General features: G+C 42.0%; 1 long non-coding RNA gene across 13 annotated transcripts in view; it reads left to right on the top strand.

Moving 5' to 3' along the window:
• The first annotated feature begins 9,702 nt into the window (after positions 1-9,702).
• LOC139826395 (uncharacterized) overlaps positions 9,703-16,425 on the top strand; it is a 29,021-nt gene continuing 22,298 nt past the window's right edge. For 5 of the 13 annotated variants that reach the window (XR_011736412.1, XR_011736413.1, XR_011736422.1 and 2 more), the window contains exons 1-3: positions 9,703-10,057; positions 12,960-13,880; positions 16,032-16,143. This is a non-coding gene — a long non-coding RNA (uncharacterized lncRNA). Of the gene's footprint in view, positions 10,058-10,089; positions 12,293-12,959; positions 13,881-16,031; positions 16,144-16,425 lie in introns of those variants that run through there. The other 8 variants (XR_011736421.1, XR_011736414.1, XR_011736420.1 and 5 more) reach the window with 8 other exon arrangements.

Genomic DNA, 16,425 nt, shown 5'->3' with positions numbered 1-16,425 from the left:
AGAGCCCGCCGCCGAGTATTTGTAACGTCCATAAAAATGCGAGGGAGGGAGGGAGGGAGGACATTCTGGGTAGTCCTTACTGAGCTCGAGCTATGAGCATGCTTGAGTGAGGTTTACCTCTCCTGCATCTGCCCCTCTGCTTTAGTGTGTCTAATATTTGATCTTCAGAGAGCTCAAAAGGAGTGACGCAAGCTGAAGCATTCAGAAACTCTGAGCAAAAATGCACTGGTTTGACTCTGACCTGCCAATCAAAGCATGTTCTTAGTAAGGTACCTTTGATCGAGTTATTGACTGAATAATAGCAACTTGGGGATAGTGGTAGGCATGCAGATTGCCTCAATGATGGGAGCAGCACGCTGGAAAAGAAGTTGAAGCCTGGATCCTACAACCGTCTAATTTAAAAGTACTTGTAAGATGCCTGTGGGTACATGAAAGCTTTCTGACAGAAATGGATACAATGAGCTGGCAAACAGGAGCACTACAACAGCCTTGCTAAGCACAGGCAGGCATGTAGGGTTGCCTAGTTGTCTTGCTGCAATCAGTGTTTTCAGTGTTTTTCTTGGGAGCCTCCTGTCTGGAGCTGGGCATCATCACACTGGGACTCATGCCACAGGCTTGCCTGCACTGCTACTTGGTAGGGAAGAAAAGTCCTGAAAGAAAGCAGAACTAGGCTTTTTATAGCCATAAATTCAAACTGATCTAGCAGAACAAGTGATTTGTTTCTGTGATTTCTTTTTATCTGCTGAAGATGAGTAATGAAAATCTTCTGGTTTAGGACCTTGGTAGGAAATTACTACACAGAGCAAAATGCTGGTAAAATAATTTTGAGGCTGATAGACCCCATGGATATGGCCCCAGTTAGCTATGGATGGAGCTACAGTGCAATGCGTGGTGGTCCTGGCCTTATCTCCTTGTCCTCCCATCAGGTATGCTGCGTGAAAGCTGCTGTCTTCTGTGGAAAGGAAGAACAGTAGAAAAATTCCACACCACATAAAAGCACACACTGCCTTTTGGCAAAGGGAAGCCCAGATCAGTGAATCTGTGCTCTCCCATTGCACAGGAAAGCCTTGTACAACAGTTTCCCTACAAAACACTCCTGGAAGCTCTGTAAGTCCTCCTGTCAGCTGACACTTGTTGTCAAGGCCAGTTCTTGCAGAGCAGATGTTTAGTAAGCAGCCTCTGGCCTTGTTCTGTGCTCTGCTATTATTCCTTGTTCTTTTGCCTGTATCCTTGTATTTTCTTTACTGTGTTTTGGCTACTTGAAGAGGGGAACCAAAAGAAATAGTCATTCTGATCAGACTATAGTAGATGAAGAGACAAGGTACCACCACCAGAAAGATTTTTTGGCAATGGTGCCTGGAGGTGACAAACTGTGCCTTGCTGCCTGTGATGGGTTTGATTTGCCTTCCTCAGTTGGGCTTGCCACCACACTGTAGGAGCAGTCCACAGCAAGGCCCCACTATCTTACAAAGACCTTACTCTCCTCTGCAGGGGGGCGTGCATAGGAAATGGTGTACTAATGGTGCAGATCAGATGTTATCTCTGATTGAGACCTTTGATGGTGGTGTCTGTTGTGGTGGTGTATGAAAACCCTTCTTCTGCTGCAAAGCATCTTGAGCACTGCAGTCCCCCCAGTGAGCATGGGGATTTCATGCCCAAGGTCTCCTCTCCAACATGGGAAAGAAACTTCAGCTATGGCTGTGCTGGAGGGGTGTCCATCTCATCAACGGTCAGTGCTTTTTTGCGGTTGCCTCTTGGCCCCTGTGGTGGAAGTGGTTGCTGATGCCATTGGAGGAGGCAAATGGCAGGACACTGCAGTGCGTGCTGGAGAAGCCACCCAGGAGCAAAGTGCGGTAGAGCATTCACAGAATCACAGAATTATTTGGGTTGGATGGGACCTCTGGAGATCATCTAGTCCAACCCAACTGCTAAAGCAGGTTCGCCTACAGCAGGTAGCACAGGAATGCATGCAGGTGGGTTTTGAATTTCTCCAGAGGAGGAGACTCCACAACCTCTCTGAGCAGCCTGTTCCAGTGCCCTGGCACTCTCCAAGTAAAGAAGTTTTTCCTCATATTCAGACGGAACCTCCTATGCCTCAGTCTGTGCCCATCGCCCCTCATCCTATTGTTGGGCACCACTGAAAGGAGTCTGGTCCCATCCTCTAGACACCCACCCTTGGGACATTTTTAAGCATAAATAAGATCCCCTCTCATCCTTCTCTTCTCCAGACTGAACAGACCTAGGTCTCGCAGTCTCTCCTCAGAAGAAAGGTTCTTCAGACCCCTAATCATCTTTGTAGCCTGCCACTGGACTCTCTCCAGTAATTCCTTGTCCTTCTTAAACTGGAGAGTCCAGAACTGGACACAGTTCTCCAGGTGCAGCCTCACCAGGGCAGAGTAGAGTGGGAGGATAACCTCCCTCGACCTGCTGGTCACTCTTTTATTAATGCACCCCAGGCTACCATTGGCTCTCTTGGCCACAATCTTGACTCATGGTCAGCCTCTTGTCAACCAGAAGTCCCAGGTCCTTCTTTGCAATGCTGCTTGCCAGCAGGTCCACTCCTAACCTATACTGGTGCCTGGGATTATTCTTCCCCAGTTGCAGGACTCTACACTTGCCCTTGTGGAATTTCATCAGGTTCTTCTCTGCCCAGCCCTCCAGCCTGTCCAGGTCTCACTGAATGGCAGCAAAGCCTTCTGATGTGTCAACCCTTCCTCCCAGTTTGGTATCATCAGGAAACTTGCTGAGGGTGCACTCAGTCTTTTCATCCAGGTCATTGATGAACAGGTTGAACAAGATAGGACCTAATACTGACCCCTGGGGAACCCTGCTAGCTACAGACCTCCAAACAGACTTTGCACCATTGATCACAACCCTGCACAGAGGCTGCCAGGGATTTGCCTGAGGTGGCATCTCAGGCCAAAGCAGCTGTTGACGATAACCTTTGGGGAGCTCAACCTGTTCATCAATAGCTGATACAACCCACTACTTCATTTCTGAATATCACACAGTAGCCTGTGAGATTCGCATATGGTGTTCAGCTTGCCATGAAGCTCTTGAACTTGTTGTAGTACTCTTAAAAGAAATTGTGGTTTTGTAGGGTAAAAATATTAATAACCAAGTAAGAGATGCAAGGTAAATGCTAGAAGCAATGATCAATTTTCATAGCAATGGGAGGTTAATAGCTGAATTTCATGGGGATGAGGAGTCCATTCTGCCCTGGAAGTTCATGAGTGAGTGGGCAAACAGAATGAAAAATGGGAAAGCAGCAGCATTTGCTGATGTTACTGGGAGTACCTGACAGCTAAACTAAAACTGAGGATAAGAAGATGCTGAGACCTGAATGTCCTGAGTGACCTGCCGATAATACAGTGTGCTCATTTCCATGCTGCTAAGTGAAACATAGGAAAAGCAACTCTAATGCTACATGTACAAATGTACATGGAGCATTATCACTGGAAAGAAATGTCTTTGTGGATAGTTCTTCAAAAACACTTTACATTCATTAACTGTCAGAGGGAAACTAAATGCTAAGAATAATTAAGAAAGCAATGAAGAACAAAATGGACAACAAGGTTAAGCTGTTCTGTGTGCACTGCACCTTGAGTATCATGGGTACCTCTGGTTGCTTCATATCCTCATAAATGCAATAAACCACAAAAAGGTGCAAAAATCAATGGAATGGTTATAAAAATCATCCCTGCTGGGAAAATGTGAATTGTCTAGGTCTAATCAATGATCTGAGGAAAGGAAAAAAATACTATGAACCAAGACAGTTTAAAACAAAAGGGAACAAATTGCTGTCAGTGTACCATTGAATTGTGAAATGCATTGCTGCTCGAGAGAAAAAGTGGTTGAACAAACCTCATGGAGTGAAGGCCCGTCAGTGACTGTCAAATACCAGGAGAAGGCAGGGTGGGTGCAAAGACTGGGAGACACAAGCAGGGGCAGTAGGTATCCTGCACACTTTCAGCTCCATGCATAGCATGGGCCGAATCCTGTCCGAGGTGTTTTCTCCTGCGTTACAAGGAGGCATGCTCTTGGCTAAGAGAACGAGCTGTGGCACAGGAGACAGTATGACCATTGACCACTTCTGCAGGTACTGAAAAAAAGAGAAGTTTAGGGGATTTACTCTGGATATGGCAGAATCAGCAGAGTGACTCAGGGAGAAAGTGGCTCAGCTAAAGCAATGGGCTCAAAAATGACTTAGTGAAGTTGTCTGAATGGCCCTGAGCCCCACAGCACACTGTGACAGCCCCTGACTTTGATTTTATGTCACGTGTAAGACATGAAGAATAACTGATTAATAAAAAGTTTTTTTACTTCCATGTGTGGCATTTGACCCAATGAATGCAGCGGAAGATGGATACCATTGATATAAATGTTTTTTCAACACATACTTCAAAGTTTAAAAAGTGGTTAAAAGTTGTTTCTATTTACAGATGTTAGATAAAATATATAAATATGCAATAAAAGCTGAAGTTACCCTCAGATGAAAGATATTGTGGTTTCTGTACAGACAAAACAGATCAGGTTTCAAGATTAATATTACCCTTCTCATGTATTATAGTGGTTACAAGTAAGTCCTTGAAGAACCTCCTTTTTCTGTTAACTGTTTAGGGCATGATAAAAGTTTTGTAATTTCTGTCTATTGAGCTTAACAAATCATTCATGCAATGTTTTATTAATGCCTTAGTTATAATTTCCTCATACTGACATTCATCCAATGCTTTACAGGTCTGTCATTTATTCACTTTCCTGGAGTTCCTGAAGGAATGCTCCATCATTTGGAAAATCATTCATTTATCTTTTTACTGTCTTGATGTGTAAACAAAACAGCAGCAGGGCAATTTTCATATTACAATTCAAAACAGCATGATATTTATCTGAATATGTTATAACATTTTTAGCTCTCTACTTTTCTACTGCTGCTGAGCTATCTTTTTTACATTAACAAGATGTGTTATGCATTATTATGTCTAGATGATGAAGTGCTGCAATGTATTTTTGCTTGTAACACATTTTTGTGCCTCTAACTCAGTTTTAATATGTATTGAATATATTGAATGCAATATTGTTTAACTTAGAAATGATTTAAAGTTTAAAAAGTAATTAATACTTTGATTTAATATAAAAGCAAATAAAAACAAAATAAAGAGAACATTTATTTTGAATGCTGTTGAACAATAATCTGCAGAGATCAAAATACGTTTGATTGCTACATTAAAGGATGCATGTCTCAATTACTGTTAAGTATAATCAGAGAAGATTTGGGGAACTTGAAAAAATTATTACTTTTTTCACATCGTCATGCACTTACCATAGATATGTATTTGCTGAATTCTTATGACTTTATTTGTTTATTTGTAAAGCTGACACACTAACTCTATAAATACGCCACAGGAATGACTGACGCCAAGATCTTGCAAATCCTGTTACTTCAACAGTTCTATCATTTTATCGATGTTGTTTGAATCATGGCACCTCATGATGTATTTGAATTAATACATTTAAATTTGGTATATTTGGAAAATATTGTTCTGATTCAAAGCACCTTAAAATATTGACATTGCTTTAGTACACTATTTTGGAGTTTGTCTTAGAGATGATCAATAAACACAGTAATAAAACACATACACCTCTCATGTTCATCTCTACTTTCTGCTCCCTCAGGTCATTATTTGGGATGATGAAAATGGAAAGAATTTGACATTTACAAGCTGAATAAAAGCTTATATGAAGGCTATGGCTTTGGACATCCTTTTTCTTCATTTCATTTTCTATAACTGTAATGGCATTTTTGAGATATGCAGTCTTATACATATCATGTATAAATACAATATATGCCCATAGGACATATTTCAGCCGCAGCTGTATATTAACTACTGGCATCACATGCTTAGGTAAGCTGAACTCTCTCTGTGTCTGACAGTGACACCTTCCTCTAGGGATAACAGGGCAGATGCTCAGAGCATAGAATCATTTTAGCTGGAAAAGACCCTCAAGATCATAGAGTCGAACCATTAACCTAACACTAAGTCCACCATGTCCCTAAGAACCTCATCTATGCATATTTTAAACACCTGCAGGGATGGTGACTCAACCACTCAAAGCCTGTTCCAGTGCTTCACAACCCTTTTTGTGAAGAAATTTTTCCTAATATCGAATCTGAACCTTCCCTGGTGCAACTTGAGGCCATTCCCTCTTGTCCTGTCGCCTGTTACTTGGGACAGGAGGCCAACACTCTCCGTGCTACAACCTCCTGTCAGGTAGCTGTAGACAGGAAATAAGGTCTCCCCTCCGCCTCCTGTTCTCCAGGCCAAACAGTCCTGGTTCCATCAGCTGTTCCTTGTAAGACTTGTGCTCCAGACCCTTCACCAGTTTCATGGCCAGATACTTATCGTTAGTGCGATGTTAAGGCAGACTCAGCTCAATGTACAGCAATGTGCAGATTTCACATGTTAAAAGGTAGTTATCACAGCACTTCAAGACAGACATGATGTAAAAAGTGAAATGCAGAGAAATGAGAAGGGGAAATGAGTTTGGTGAAACAGGTCCTTGGGTTTCCCCAGCTGCATCCTGTGTTTCAGCACTCCGGACACAAAGACCATATGCCTACAACGCTCTCTGAAGGCTTGTCCCTCCTTTTTTTTCTGCACATTGCTCCCCCCCCTTCCCCAGTAGCTGTGGTCCCCCCATAAGCACTGAGCCTCAGGGTGCTGGTGGGAGACTCCTGGGGTGACCTGGGCAGCTACCACCGCAGCATCACCTGTCACCCACAGCTCCTGCAGAGCTCCTGCTCCCAAGGCTGCCTCCACGGGACCTCAGCCTGGCCATAGACATCTCTGCCCTGCCCCAAAAGGTGAGCAGAACACAGCTGAGGCATTGTGCCCACTGCCAAATCCGTGGGCATAGCAACATGAACGCCATCCCTGGAGGGGTGCTACACCTCCCTTAAATGCAGCGTTATGTGATGGAAATGTAAACATGCAGACTGCAGACTTTGGAGCAGACTGCCTCACTTTGTCTGTCTCTTAGTAGGTGTGTATGGTTACACAGGGTGATATTTTTTTTCCTGTGGAAACAAACAGAAACAGCTGAAAGAATGGAAAAATTGAACTCTCAGCAAATGTAGCAAAAAGTAAGGATTCTTTTGTTTGAAGAGGAAAAACAACTGAAAATGTAGGTGATCTGTCTTGACTCCATTTAAACTAGGCAAGGACTGCTGTGTGATTAAAAATTAAAATAAATTTGAGGTTTTTTAATGGATTGTACAGTAAAAAAACCATATTTTAATTATTAGACAATGTGATAAGGCAGAGGCTAAGCAGATATTATCCAATGAAGATGGAGACACATACATGGATAGTTTCATTGCCAGACAAGGCTCTTGGGTCAAGTAGGAATTACGTTTGCAAATGAAAATGGCACATCCACAGAATACAGAATTAGCACATTCAAACTTTTTTAATAACTTCAATAATCAGAAGAGCAGAATAACAAAGTGCCATTTTTAAATAGCAGGATATGGGTTTTGCTTATTGTTTTTGCAAGAATTTTAGACAGTGAAAAAGAAGTTTCTTCCATCTGAGATCTGGTCAAGAACTTAGCCAAAGCAGCAACCTTGAGCCTCTGAATTTCAACTTGAAAGCTTTCAAAAAATGCTGACAAAATGTTTGCTAAGACACTGGTACTTATGGTAAAAAGTCTTCAGGGTAAATGGGGCAGTTTTAATTTCAGAGACAATTGGATCTCCCATAATTAAGTGCATTTTAAGTGTAGTTCAAGAAAGTTTTCTTCCACTGAAGCAAAACACAAAGCTAGTTCCCTGACTGCCGTTCACCATCATGTACCATGGCAGGCTTTATTCACTAAAGCATTTCTGCTTTGCATCAGGGAAGGATGCAGCTGTTTAGATTGGGAGCCTTGAAGGCCTGGGACAAGCACAAAAAAAAAACCAAACCCAACAAACAACAACAACAGGAAAAAAAAGAATTCGGCAATGGTTGGGTTCCAGGGATGGCTTGCTGAAAACAGACCTCTTTTGGGACAGCAAAGAAGCACAAATCAAGAAGCTGAGTTTGTACTGATACAATGTTAATAATATTTTTGCAATGCTGGAAGAATGGTTTGTTTCACTGTGATGCCTGATAGTACTTAACTGTCATAATACTAGGGCCACTGACTTTCTATAGCCCTGCTGAATTAAGCTGAAGTTCTTGCTGCTCGGAGTTGTCTTACCAATGATATTCCTGGGAGTGCTTACCTCCTCCGTAAAGACAGTCTGCAGCTTGATTTGTTGCTTTAAACCCTCAGTGGCCATGTTGTACCCTGGGCTGCAGAGTGCCGTGGCTTAGGGTCAGTTTAGCATCAGCCCCGCTGTCTGCTTTGCAAAGGGCAGCAAGAGCTGTTCAAGCAGGCGTGGTCAAACTGTGCTAGTAACATCTTTAAGGCCCGGAGCCTGGAGAGGGGCTGCCCTCCCTGGGGCCACCCCAAGTGGCTGGGCCCTCACCCACAGGTCGGAGCAGGGGGCAGAGCAGGGGCTGGTCATGGGGGTCACCCTGGGCATGGCCAGGGGAGAGCAGGAGATGGGGCTGAAGATGAGCCTCTGCAATGATTAGTGCCTCCAGGTCCCTGACAGCGATTCACCTCTGCTGAGCCCACAGAAGTTTTGAGTCAGAACTCTGCGATATGCTGTGCTTTGAAACAAAGTGTTTCTGTCCCACATCATGTTTATTCAATTAAGAAGCAACCTTCACAGTAATTCAGTTCCCTCTAATTGTCTCCATATTCTCTCAAAGCCGATTCTGGAAAATGCAATCCAGCTTGTGTTTTGAGGCTCACCAGCCGTGTGCAAGGACTGCATGGCCAGTTACATCTTGGTTACCACCATCTGGAACAAGTCACTGCTGACGAGATATGTCAGGAGCTGAGAAGGATATTCATAGCAGGACATCTGGAACTCAGTTGTGGAAACCTAACACCTCTTCCCTTAACAGCACCTTGGCTAGACCTAAGCTGTCCAGGTAACATTGAGTTGGCAAGAAAGATGCTGTTAAGGTTCTCCATGTCTGCAAAGCATTGAAGCAAACCTGCAAGTGCAGGCAGCCTAGATTAAGGTTACCTACACTCCTGCTAAGACCTGCTTGGGAAGACCAGGATATTCTAGAAAACACGTTTCCTCATAAGCCATGTTGCCTATTTCACAGTGGCCATGGGACATGGCCGCAGGAGACAGCACTTCAAACAGGGACCACTACTTGCATTAGTAACATGCTAGGCTAAAATCTGTACATAGGCTTACATCTAAAGAGGCTGGGCATAAGGTCAGTCTATGCACTGAATGCTAGCTGTCTCTGCCATGAGTAATTTATACGCTGAGAATGAGTATAAGGAAGGAAAAGGGAAGTGGAAAAGAGGAGGAGAAGAAATAGCATATCTTAAAAGAGATAATGTGCCTGCTTTTCAAAGCCATTGAAAAATTCTGACCATTACCAGAGCTAATAGGGGTTGAGAGTGCTCAGAAATGTGAAAAATCAGGCATGTGTATAGACTTTATAAAAATTACTCAACATTATGATTTAGAAAAATATAAACCAATCACTGTTCAGAAAAGAACCCTTGACCCCTCACAGCAGCCCCTTAATGATCTCATGTCCCGCTCCCTTCGACATCTGTTTCCCTTTATACAGGAGATAAATTCCTCCCATACCACATACCATTCCTAAGCACTGTTCTTACTCATTGAAACAAGAAGTTCCCCAGAAGCACTATGTGCCCCTTCTGTGAATCAGATTTTAAGAGTTTCTTAGGAGCTAATGGACGGAGTGTTTGTTGCTGTTTCAATGAACATGACGATTGAAGTGTTACAGTAAGGGTCTGTGTAAATAGTACCCAGCTTACAATATGGCCTGCAGGCCAGACTGGATGTCACTTGTCCCAGATAGTGTCACTGGATGGAGTGGGACTTCTAGTGGAAGAAGACCTGAAGGTGAGTGAGGCTGCCCAGTGCCTTCATACATATCCACACGATGCCATACCTGCACATAAACTAGTGGTAAGTTGTTTTGAAGTTTTGAATGTGTTTTTCACTGTTCCTCTTGGGTCTGTCTGTGCAGTGTGAGGCAGTGCTGTATGGTGATACACACACTGGCTCTCTCAGATACAGGCAGCCTTATTGCTGCTCCAGCATATGACACTCCTAGATCAGTAGCTCTGTTAAGCAATGCATATTCTTTGTGACATCCTACCACATTTTCGGCCGTACTTCAGGGTCATGTTCTTACTGAATGCTATACACTTAAGGGTATTTTGTTATTGTGATGGCGGTTTGTTGTTGGTTTGTTTGTTTTTTGTTGTTTGTTTGTTTTAATATTAAGCCATTTTCTGGAGCTGTTCTATCAGCTGACCCACAGTAGCAATTGCCATGTACCGTAAGAGTTTTCCACCCTTTTTGCCAGGAGGACCTTAATAAATTCACTGACTGGGTTCTGCTAGCAGAGATCTTAGTCACTGACCTGTGATTAAGTCTGTTGGCTGCCTTTTCTTTTGTATATAGCATACCGATTAATGCAAATAGCGTGAAATACTGGCCCCTTTTTTAGCCAGCAGAATGTTCCCCATTGATATTAATGGTCCTTGTATTATTCCTATTTCTTAAGACTCCTCTTTATCTGCAGCTTCACCTTTCTGTTCTCTCTTACACTTCAGCTTTTCCTATCCCTTAGCTTTCCCAGAAAATCAGGTTCTCCACCTGCTGAACCTTCTCCTATTCAATTTCCTGTATCAATTATTCCTTTATTCCTACATATTCCTATAACTCTGCTTTCTTCTCTTAGACTTGAAACCTTAGACATGGATCTTCTTTTGCCAATATTCAAACCATCCACACCTTCTGCCTGCTCTTTTCCTTTCCTGTAGTTGTTAATTGCTACTCTTTTAAAAGTTTTTGAAGAATCACTGGGACAGCAATATTTAAAGCATCAGTGTTACGAAAAATTAACATCTTGTCAGTTTTAGTGCTACAGCTCATGAGCTCCCAGGCATCTGCTGGAGGAGGAACAGCTTGCCTAATTGTGGCTGTGTCTATCAAACTTTGTTTCCCAGGTCTCTGGCAGCACTGAAGGTAAATGGATGTCAAACCAGATGTAGCTCATGGGTTAGCTGATATGTGAGGTGGTGGATATGTATCACCTGAGGAGAACCATTACTTATAATAATTTCTCCCACCTCTAAAGGGAAATAGGAATGTATGTCTCCAGGGCATGTTATTTTCTGGAATGCTTTTGGAATAGTGTTATTTATGCCGCACCCATTGGCAAGCCTGGGTATAAAAGGCATAATCAAAGCCTTATTTAGCTTAAATACAGAGCTCTGTGGTTCTGGAACATCAAATCCTTCATTTACATCTCTGCTGATGGCCATGCAGAGCATGTGGGCACAGAATTGTTACCAGTGGCATAGCTCCAGTCTTTACTGGGTAACTGTGTGCACTAGGGAGGGTTGTGAAAAGGGGAGGTAAACAACCTCATTGGCACCGCGGACATCATTGCTATTACACTGGAAGCTGCTGTAAGACATTAGTGTAAAAGACACAAATAAATGTCTCAGCATCCATTAATTTCTGCTCCATGAAATTTCAGATCTCCGCTGAGTTTAGACACCCTATCTACCCAACTCACTGTCAATAGGAAAGGGGATGAGCTGAAGGCTGAGACCTTGCTGAGGATGTCTCTTACATTTATACCTCAACCCCAAGCAGCTGAAAACCCCAGGAGCTCAGGTTACCCGTCAGAGAAGTCCAGAAAGCAGAATCTGTAGCTTAGCATGAGATTCAGTTTAAAATCCATAATATTTCTCTTTATTTTCTTGATGCTCTTTCAGCTTTCCCTGGAGTTGTGTAAGGTCTGGGGAATCTTGCTGATGCTGCCATTTCCTCCAAAGCAAAGTCTCCAAAGAAAATGACCTAACTTACATGTAGGAGGACATTTTACATGATGTGATAAAGATGTAATAAGCTGTCTGCATATCATTCTGAGAGGGTTTGATGCTTGTGTTATTTATTTTTTGGGAAGTACAGACATACTTTCACAAGTTTTTGTCATTGTTTTATTTCATTGACAAAAGTCAGTTACTGAATTATTTTTTTTTTTACTACTACATCACTTTTCTGGGTATCTTTATGTTTTAGTATATATTTTCAATGGCCAATGGATAAGCTACCATCACAAAAATATGGAGCGATTTGATGTTATAGTACCTCCAAGAGCTGTGGGACCTGGACCACCACAAGGTAATAGAAAAAGGCCGGTGTGTCTAGGTGTGGATGTCAACACATGAAGACGGCATTGCGGTTTTGCACATATCAAAAATGTTGTGCTGGTAATAGCGTATCAGGAGATCTGTGTTGTGATACTTTGTCAAACAGCAACATAGTCTTTTGGGCTACAAAGGCACATACTACCTGTATCAGGCATTAAAAGAAAGAGCAGTAAAGTCAGTAATTGTATTCTGTTCTCACTTAAAGCACCTCACTGCTATTAGTTCTCATGGAAACTGTATGTGCACACGTACTCTCACTCTAGGTATAGGGGACAGTGGCCATGCGCCTAACACTTGTATACAGATATAGCTGTATCTATAGCAGTCACCCTTTCTCTGTAAGTGCTGGTTTATATCCATTCCTTTTTTTATAGGTCATTGTCTCATGCTGCCTGCAGATACAGTTGTCCTTGTTCTGCAAGACAAAGGAACAACACATGATAGTGGCTGTGGTAGAATATAATTTACAGCATTCCTTTTTATTTGCAGACTTTGGAGATTTGTATAAGAAATTAGTCCTGTCAGTTTTGTGCATTTAAAATCAATGTACAATTTTGACTTAATTTCCTTACTCACTTCCTAGAAACAGGAAACAAAGTGTTCTTATTCTCTCAACTATTAATTTGATTATGGTTTAGAAATTATGGGCCATGCATTCCTACTCTGAAGTAATATTCAGCTGGTCAAAACTTCAGCCTGAAGACACTGAAACTGACAGAAATTTTCCACACTCTCTGGCATCTAACTCTTCGAAGCCTACTTATGAAAGAAAAAAAGAAATCTTGTTGGTAGCATGACCCTGCATATCCTGTGAATCATGAGTTTTGAAGGGCTGGACAAGATACAGGAAAGACTGAAATAAAGATCTGATGCTCTTTGTGACACCTTCCTTCAACACATATATCTCCAAGGACTCTGGCCAAGGAGAAATACTGTTGAAAGAGTATTTCCACTTAGGAAATCTCATCTACAATCTGTGCATGCAACAGTTTATAGGTGAGCTCTGGAAACAAAATCTGTGTTATTTTGACTGTTTGGTGACTTCAGAATCTGATTTGTGGATGTATTTTTGCAAGTGTTGATTTTGTAGTCTCAGTGAAAATAGCCACATTATTGAATTTCTGTGTGTGCATCTAGTACCCTTTCCATTCTTCTCTTAGCTTCCATTCCCTGGGGTTAATCAGTGGGTTGTCTTCAGAAGAGTCTGAAAGCACCAACTGTTGTGTTGCTAAAAAGTAGTTTGTGTGTGTCACCTAAGAGCAGTTGCTTATGATCTCTGAGAGAAGAAGTTTTTATGTGAACAATTTATTTTTTTTTTTAAGTTCCAGTCAGAGCTCCAGCTGGATCTCCACACAGGTTTGTTCATTTCAAAGGATTTACACCATTTTTACCAGTCATTTGAAGAGAAGAAAGGAAAAAGTATTCTGCTTGCTTTGGAATTTAACTTGATGGACATTCTGCTTCTTGCTCTCAGAAGTTCAGCATATTCCTGCAGTCCTCAAGAAATGTGCATAGGATAAGAAGGTGGACTGTAATAACTGATACCAGAAGTGTGTGAGGTGAGGCAGCTACCTACCACTGCTAGCTCTGAAGAGCCTCATGGTTTTATTTTGGAGGATTTCTGTGATTCACAATTGCTGTCCTGCACTAACTAATGGTCATGCTGACAGTGGCTGATGTTTTGACAGATGTTTTGACAGATGTTTTGTGAGTTTTCTGTTGAACTTTGGGTTTTGTCCTATCAGTTAACATCCTCTAATGCATGGCCAGCTTAAAATAGTGTGGCTTAAAATAGTTTGTTTGATATGAATTCTTCCTGTTAGAAGAGTGTAGAATCAGGCAGGATTCCCTAGCACAGAAAGAGAAGAAATTACACAGTGTTTTAGCAGTTGCTGTTGAATGTGGCATGATTCCAGGTATAACTATGTGGCCACTGGTTAGAGATAATGGAGTCAAGAAGCTTTCCTGATGGATGCTGTGCTGTGGGTCATGTGGGGCTGTAAAGATAAAGCATCTTCCTATACTTGTACAAACTTCTATTCCTTCTCTCTCTGTTCCCCAGGAGAACTGGTGAAATGTACCTCGCTAATTTTATTTCATCAGGTACTGTAGTCCCAGCATTATCCTCTGCAAGTGTGTTCTCATTGCAGTGAAGAGGTCCCCACTCTGAGAACAACGATCAGAGTATCTGGATAGATTAGATCTGTTTCAGAGAGGGGGATGTGCTGATCCACTCAGTTGTGTATTTTTAGCTCTCATGAGTAATCACAGGATGTAGGGGGAAGCATATCTCAAGAGATCACCCACAGAAAGAGTGAAATAATAACAGAAGTGCTATAAATATACAGGGAGTGGATGACTCGGGTGAGAGTAACTGCTTTAATGGATGAACTGTGGCAGAATTGCAGGAGGGAGATGTATGTGTGTGTGTGTGTGAGAAAGCAACAACAGTTTTCATGAGTATATTGTCCCTCTCTTAGAGACAAAGCCAGAAGGATTTGTTGGTAGAAAAGATCTCTTGAAGGGTGTTGGGGTTTTTTCCCCTTTTCTACAGCATGCACTGTTGACTCTTGTGTTCTACTCTTCTTGAGTTTTGTGTTGGTTATAATTTCTGCTGTCCGTGGAGGATCTTCTTCATCACAGTCATTTATTAGCCCTTCATGTCTTATATTAAGAAAGCAGTGCAAAGACAGGTGAATCCTTTCAGGATCCTTCTGGCCCAGTGTGATATGAGTAACATGGAAGAGGAGCTTGAAACCAAAGGGAAAATTCTCTTTGGTCTTTCCTGGAGTGGCTGCACTTTCTGAAGAGATGCATCTCTGCTTGGCTGAAAATAAATGGCATCTGAGGCAGGATGAAATCGAAGACCTGGCACAGAGAGCAAGAGCAGGTTGATTGCTGGATGTCAAATGTCACTTTATTAGTGATGTGCAGAGCTGCTCCCAGCACTGTCCCAATGGACACTTTCAGAGGAGCACTGCTTCAGGTGAAGGAAAGCACAATAATCATCTGGAAATTTACCATTTCTGGTTATAATTAATCTGTTGCTGACTGTGGTCAATATTGTGGTTCTGTGGAGCTAAGTGTATATACTGCTCTTCTGCTGTATAGTAGAACAAACCTTTCACTCCAGGGCCTTAACAGATTTTCATAGTGGGTATTACTGAATAGAATTGGGACTGTCGATAAAAGAAAATAAAATATGACTATTGTTTGCTGAGAAACATCTGTTCATGTCCAGAAAAGGTTATCACCCCTCCCTATTTTAAAGTCTGTTTGATTGCCATGAAAGGTGTCCTAATGTTTACATAGGATACCCCAAAAGGTCTGTGATACCAGAAGCTTTAATAGGTCTGAACTGCTTTTTGTGTTTGCAAGTGGAAGATCTGTACTCAGAAACACCTATGGCATTGAGATTCCTCCATTCATTCTGGGGCAGCAGACTTATATTTTATTTTTGCAGCTTATGAACCATTTGCTGGGAAAGGAGCTGGTAATTCCCATCTGAGTAGGTGCAGAAAGAAATACACTTTTGGAAGATGGACAGATGTTTCTGCTAGGGTTCTGTGCTGTTCTGAAATATCTGCCTAGTATAAGTGCTGTTTGCTATAGTTTTCAAAACTTTTTCAGAAGCAGGGGAAACTGTGTGGCAGGAAGAGGTGGGCTGGCTGCTAAGCAGTTCCATCAATCACATTGATTTGCTTCTGCAGGCCAAGTCCTTGATGCTCTGTGCCATTCTTCCTATAAAGAAAACACCCGGGAACAAGATATTTGCTTCTCTGGCAGGCTTTGGTGATGATTACTGCGCATATCATGTCCTGTGTAAGAACACAACCTTTTTATTATTATTATTTTGTGTGTGTGTGTGTGTGTGTGTGTGTGTGTGCCTGCCTGTATGGATTTCAGTATATTACACGTTAGATTTCTGTGGAAAGCATATTCACCGTTTATGTTGTTCAAATTGAGGGACCGTTAATTGCTCAAGATGCAAAACTGCAGATGTAAAGATAGCTTTAAAAATTTTGACATAAACAATGCAGACTACAGTAACAAAGAAGAAAAAAATGCTTTGCTTGAATAACAGTGCCATGAAGAAAATAGCCC

This window comes from Patagioenas fasciata, chromosome Z (assembly GCF_037038585.1).
Source record: "Patagioenas fasciata isolate bPatFas1 chromosome Z, bPatFas1.hap1, whole genome shotgun sequence".
Classification (NCBI taxonomy): Eukaryota; Metazoa; Chordata; class Aves; order Columbiformes; family Columbidae; genus Patagioenas; species Patagioenas fasciata.
This window is presented reverse-complemented; position numbering and strand designations above follow the sequence as displayed.